Source organism: Haliotis rubra, unplaced genomic scaffold, assembly GCF_003918875.1.
Source record: "Haliotis rubra isolate DU_JTF1 unplaced genomic scaffold, ASM391887v1 Scf628, whole genome shotgun sequence".
Classification (NCBI taxonomy): domain Eukaryota; kingdom Metazoa; phylum Mollusca; class Gastropoda; order Lepetellida; family Haliotidae; genus Haliotis; species Haliotis rubra.
Genome location: NW_025767333.1, coordinates 217,406 through 224,287, shown reverse-complemented (window position 1 = coordinate 224,287; position 6,882 = coordinate 217,406). Strand labels below are relative to the sequence as shown.

General features: G+C 36.8%; 1 long non-coding RNA gene across 1 annotated transcript; it reads left to right on the top strand.

Annotated features, from left to right (window-relative positions):
* Positions 1 to 1,143: 1,143 nt before the first annotated feature.
* On the top strand, positions 1,144 to 6,193 carry LOC124256425. The gene is made up of 3 exons (XR_006892912.1): positions 1,144 to 1,277; positions 3,604 to 3,753; positions 5,941 to 6,193. It is a non-coding gene; the product is annotated as an uncharacterized LOC124256425 (long non-coding RNA).
* Positions 6,194 to 6,882: the final 689 nt, after the last annotated feature.

The window sequence follows — 6,882 nt, the reverse complement described above, 5'->3', positions numbered from 1 at the left end:
AACTGACGAGACTACTTTATCATGACATAATTGGCAAATTGAACATATTTGCGCTTTTGGGGATAAAACATACACTTAAAACGGTGTTTTGAGAACTACCAGCCATAATAATAGTAAATATAACATCGGTCTTATCAATTTTGTCAATATCAAATTTGAAACACAGAACAAGAAGGATGCAGATTAAGCTTATTTATGGAACTCGTTCCTTGATGATCAAGGCAGTAGGGTAGCCTAGTGGTCACACTGGAGACCCAGGTTCGATTCCAAACATTGTTACAATGAGTGAAGTCTGTTTGTGGTGTCCCCCATCGTGATATTACTGGATTATTGCTTTTAAAGCTGTGTAAAACTAAACTCACTCACTCACTCACTCTCAATGTGAAATTGACAAAAAAATTATTTTTTGTAGTAAATATGAACTTTACAAAATTGTAATTTTGTAAATCTTCGATTTGTTTCTTGTGTTAGATCGGTGGCTGTCTCAGGCACGTCTACCTTGCTATCAAGATTGGACGGACGTGTTGTGGCCTCGTCACAAACCTTCAGCTCCCGGTACAGGCATCAAGCCATTTATATACAACGACACGTGGGTAATGATGCGGAGACGAACAGGTGCCTAATATATATTCTCATTCATATATTTTTTGTATGACCACTTGGAATCATTATGTATTGAGCCAATAGTTATTTTATGAGATTACATATGCGAGTGAAATTGATAAATTTTAATATTTCAAATCTTTCAATTTGTGATAATCAGTTGTTGCAAATACTTACCATCTTTTATGTCCGTTCAGAAAACAGTTGTACTCATAATGCAATCATGACATTTATACCCTAATGTTCATAGCGCCTAGGCTATCACGTGGTCATGCGATCCACAACTTTTGAGATAAAGTATGAAGCACGTACTTTACATGTGCATTTTAGTATGTTAAAGTGTGACCGACTTTCTTATTGTGGTAATTATTATCACGCTGTATGTCGGTCGGCATTTGAGGGATAAAAGAAGAACTGGTTTCTCGGAGTCACTACAATGTATCTAAGCGGGGTATAGCATACTTCAAGAACAGTTTCACCACTTTCATATTTTGTGTACACTTATTTTATGTACACTGTAATTGATTTATTTTTTCATTGACAGAAAAGGGGATCTTCCTCTCGACCTTTGTCCTGGTACTCGTGGTTCTTGTGTATCAGTTTTATTGGACTGAGTTGTCAAAGCTGAATCATGCACGGATTCCACCAACCTCACAATCTGGGGATAATAGTGGGTAGGTATAAAGGCGTATATTACACTGTTTAAAGAAATAATCATTTCGAAAAAGAAATCTATCATGGCAGTGTAATTTATTGTTCTGTTAAAGAGTAACAATTCAATTCAATTCAATACTTATTCCCATAAACACAAGAAAAAAAATGGTGATTTCCAAAAATTTCCATGATTGGAAACATGATATTCCATTGGTGGTACAGGAACAGTACAAATAAAGTCATAACATAAATGATGATCATGAGTTGTTATGCTCACTTGGTAACAGTGAATATATCAGTGTTTATCTTCTTATAGTGTTATTGATAGTTCTTATAAATCTTGAAATATCATTAAAAAGTGAATAATCATCTGAGGTAAACAATAGCCTAAATTTGACAAGATTCGGCCATTTACTGTAATATGTGGGGATATATTGGGATCTCATGTTGTCAAGGAACGAGCATTTAAATAGATAGTGGAATTCGTCGGCTAGATTACAGTTTATTCTTGGTATATTATTTCAGAGGCCAGTCTCTATTGGTAATAATAATAATGTGTCCATTTATATAGCGCCAAACTCCACACTAGGTATACTCATAGCGCTAACAATCAAGGCACAGCACATTATTATTGGTAAGTGGTAGTTCGTTGTCCGAAATGACATAATGGGCCGGCAGGTAATAGAAGGTACTTTTCAAACCATGGCAGATCTTTGAACAGTTTATAATAATTACCCTTTGAACTTATATGAATATCCTCCATCCATTTCTGTATATAATGATCTTTAAGAGTTGATTCAACCATTGAGACTAGCCACTGTTTACAAACACAACTAGGGTTATTACAACTGTTTAAAATACTTTTTATGTGAGATATAGTAGGATAGCAATGGGGGAAAAAAGCTGCATAGGTGCACCCGCCTAGAAGCTTCCATACTAGCTAATTCCGCTCCCACAGACACTAAAAAATGAGTGTTTTGCACAAAACTATATCGGACCACTTTTCGACTCCAAACGCAAGTGCACTCCAATTAGAGCTATCGGGCAAAATCTGCCGATATATGATCTTGTTTTATACACATTAAAATGACAGCTGCTAAACTTTTGGACATAAACCAACCTACTGATTAACCACACAACTTTAACTAAAACCATGACCATTGTAATTAAACAGTAACTGTTTAAAATGTGCTCTTTTGTGTTCCATCCCGCGAGCAAGGGGCTGATAGAAATTGTGAAGTATCTCATTTCATATTCCATACTTATGTGCAGTGTTTTGGAACCGTTTTCTCAGGTTGACATATTGTGGTAGGGAAATGAGTTCGAGGAAACTGATAGGGCCTTTGAAATCAGCTGAAAAGGCTTGGTAAGTCTTCACCTGTCCATGTCGATGTAACTGTTTTAGCTTTGTTCTTTTGCGTTTTTCATGTTCTGTAATATTTTAGTGAAATGAATGAATGAATGAATGTAATCACTTTAAGACAACACATTATCATATAGATTTCTAAGCAGATGTCTTTTAAAAGACTTTATTGGCAATCCACTGGATCCCAGTTTCTTGCCACAATGTACAGATGAATGAACTGATTAATGGATGAATGTAATCACTTTTAGACAAAACGTTATTACATAGATGTCTAAGCAGATTATATCAGGAGGAGCGTTCTTTGAGGCTTGCCACAATGTATGTTAAAAATGTCTTCCTTAACTTCTGATAAATATGAATGCCTCGTAATAAATTTCCAAAATCGAAAGTGGTGTCACATTATCTGAACTATTTCACTAATACATAAACATCAGGTTTACTTGTTGTGACAGAATGGTTCCGAGACTCCCACAAAATTGATGTTCTCATACATTCTATTGCTAGAGCAGTTACGGTTTTCTACTAAAACGTACATTGTTGTAAGATTATTCATGCTCATAGCTGAAAATGTTTCCACTGTCCTTACAATAAAGAAATAACTCTTGTGGTATACCATATATTCAAACATTCTCAACTTGGCCACGAAATGATTGTAAGCACATGCTAAAGCTGGAATTGTACAATTGACTCTGCCTTTAGCAGTGGCTTCTTATGGATGTAGAAAAGATTTTGTCGTTTAATATGTCTAACATCATAGTAAGCAAAGGCGCAGCTATTTATCCAGAAATTGGACAAAAAGATGTAACTTAATATTTTTGTATAGATCATAGCAAAGTGTATATATATATATATATATCTTGTAAAATCAAAAGATCAGTTAACTAGTAAGTAGCCAGTGTTCACATCATGTTTAGACTATGGTGTGGTGATCTACCATGTGCAAAACTGTGGTGACAAACATTTGTCTGTTTATTTTCAAGGGATGTCCCCTATACCGTACGTCAGAACATATCTGCTGCACGTGACAAATGGCTCATCCTATCAGCGGTTGCTGAGATGAACGACATCAGAGTGGCAGGGTGGAGAGTATTGTTGCTGGAAAGGTCAACAAAATCAGAATCTGCTTGCAGGTAAAATATTGAGCATTGGTATCCATGCTCACGGTCATTTTCTGCTGAAACTTTGCAGTTCTGCATCTAACGTCAATGAAAAGAAGACATTTCCACTCACAGGGCATGGATGGTCATATTGTGTAACGTGCCTTGTCAGTTGGCGGGTAAGGGTTACTTCAAGTCTGACAGAGCTCCAGATAAGATTAGCTCATGTGGGTACTGTACCCACTGTATTTTTTGGGAGTGGGTATTATGAATGTTGAGAGGGTATTTCATTTTCCGTTACCCACTGCTTTCAAATATGTGCGTATTTCAGTCATTTTACTCGCCTAAGTATTATGTCATTGAGTAAGTTTACTAAGCAGGTATGTTCTGCCTTATGTCATACCTAATCAAAACCAACTTAAATATAATGGAAATAATTTCATACAAATCCCTCATCCTATACTGACATTACAACACTTTTCCTATACTAACAGTACAACTTGATAGCAATCGATGTCTTTTTCATTACGCAAACGATTTTTATAAATATATTCCGTACGCATTTGTTTTAAACTTTTTGCGTATCTAACATTTTAAATGCGTAATTGGTACGCAACAATTATTTTTCAATGAGTAATTGCAAATTTTATATACGTATTTTACCCGGATACGCAGCTTATCTTGGCCTCTGATTTAATTATAATTACTTCCCTTTAGTATGCCAGAATCGTGTGATCGTGGGTATAAATCCAAAAGTAGTACTGACTCTGATTCTTTGGGGTTTTTTCCCCTGCAGTGGTAAAAGTCACATCTTATTCATCTGCTCGTAACGCATCGTGATTTCCTCCCTAAAGTTATGTCGGAAATAGAAAAAAACTGTTTTTAGGCTAGTACTCTGCATCCCTAAAATTTACACAACTGCAAATAGCATATGTCGAAATAACCCACTTCGGCCTAACTGGGCATTCACTGGGATGCGTAATAGGATATCCAGAACAGCGTGTTTACTCGTAAAATCGGGCAAAACGTAGATAGATCTTGATCAGAATATAGATGACAATTAGGTCGCTCAGCCAGGTATGACGACGGACCGTCGACTCACCTGGCATGAAATGCACGTGCTGCCTACAGACACAAGGGGTCATCTCAAAGATATTTTATGCCTTTTCGTGTGTTGAATGTCTCATATATTGATTAGCATCTCACGTGATTTTCTTTCATAAAGTTTATGTTGAGATAAGTAAAAGAGTATGATACCCACAGAAAAGCTTATATCAGCCATCGAATTAAATGTCTCAAAATATATAGGTGGCACGACCACCTGAAGATCGACAGGACTGGGTATTTTTGTAAATTGTTATGACATGATGTTTACTTCCCCAGTTTAATTCCCCTAAAGGATTATCTTATCTTAGCTGATATCTCTATCCCCCAGTCTGACCCCAACCACCGTCTGCGACATTCGTCCTGGTTTTGCTTTTGAGACGACCCCTCCTACCTGTTTTTTAAGGTGATAGTGAGGCTCCATGGTAGCTACATCCTAAATAGTTTGAGTATTAAAGTTATCATTTTTTTACACATTCACTATTAACTACATAATTGTAGTAAATAAACTTTTTGGTTTGCTTCCGACTAATTCCCCCTGCAGTGGTAAATGTCAACTTATTCATCTTCCCGTAACACTTCGTGATTTCCACTCAAGGTTTGATTTCCACCTTCCTACTAGTTTGAAGTGTTGTTTGTGCAGAACATTTATCCCCTTTTCAAATATCGGAATGCATTTTTAGTTCACTTCAAACTAGGTCAAACACCTGTAACAGTTCAACGGTAAAGGCTTTAATGGACCGTGTTGTAAGTAAGAGAACTGAGATTATTTAGACAATGTCAAAATAACCTTGATGTTCTCTTGTTGCTACTTGAATGCAAATATTTTAAATCCGGGGTCAGCATTAAAAACGTTTTGTGAACTCTAAATTGAAGTGAGAAACACTTGAACAAAGAAATCAGGATCCGATGATCCTTGTGATATTTTGGTTTCCTCTGAAATATCAACACCACGTTAACGTCCAGATACGAATTTTTCTTCTTGCATGTACGGTGCTTGATGACATCTGACTGCACGGGTTGATGCCGTCAAAGAGGGGGAATAATGGTGAGTGCGACACTACAAAACAGCAAAGGCAATGTCACAAACCATTCATTCACTTTCTTTACTTACAGGTTACCATGGTGTGTTACAATGAACACAATAAGCACATCAGATGAAGCTGCTGATGATGTAAACAAGGCTTACATCTATGCCATATCTCACGGAGCAAATGCCGTGTGTCTCCTTCATCACGTGAATACCATTGTGTTGGAAACCTTGAAGAGAATAGCTGATGATCTTCCCCGGTCTGGCTTAGTTCTTATGACAAACAAAACGTTCCTTGAACCAACCATTACTGGAAACAAATCAAACAGCCTTTTGAAAGAGAACTCGCCATTTAAGGCATTTTACATTGAAGACTATTTAAATCCTGTGATTCTTTCAGTATTTTATCCCCAAATGCTTAGAAGACGTACATACTCACCACAAGAACAGGCCACATATTCTAAATCCATTAATCGACAACCTCCAATTTTCCTTCCATTCAAAACATTCACCTTCTTTAGTTCAGGTCTGATGATGTTCCAGTACAGTGCCCTCTGGACTCTTCCTTTGATGAGTATCAAAAGCGGGCATCTTATAGCGCAACGAGTCATATGGGATATAGGGGGCAGAGCTGGGATTTATCCCTTGTCTGTACAACAAGAGTCGGATACACTGAACAACACTTCCTCAAAACCTTTAATAGATCTGTTGAAGTATTGGCAATGTAAAGCAGATTTAGATGTGTTACAATGCATGAGTGACTTGGTCAAACTCATGAAAGACCATCAACTCGTTACTTTACGAGATAAACATTTAGTGGACCGATGGGTTTCTGATTTAAGGTCTATCCATTATCAACTTCCAAAACGGACTAGTCAGCAGAAAATCATTCATTTAAAGAAAGATCTTACAGCAGGACTTATTTCTACACCGACACACTCCACATCTGTAAGGAAAGAGGAAGAGGCCATTCTTCGAAAAGTTTGTCCAAAAACTAACATAACATTCCCTCATAAAACCATGAATGA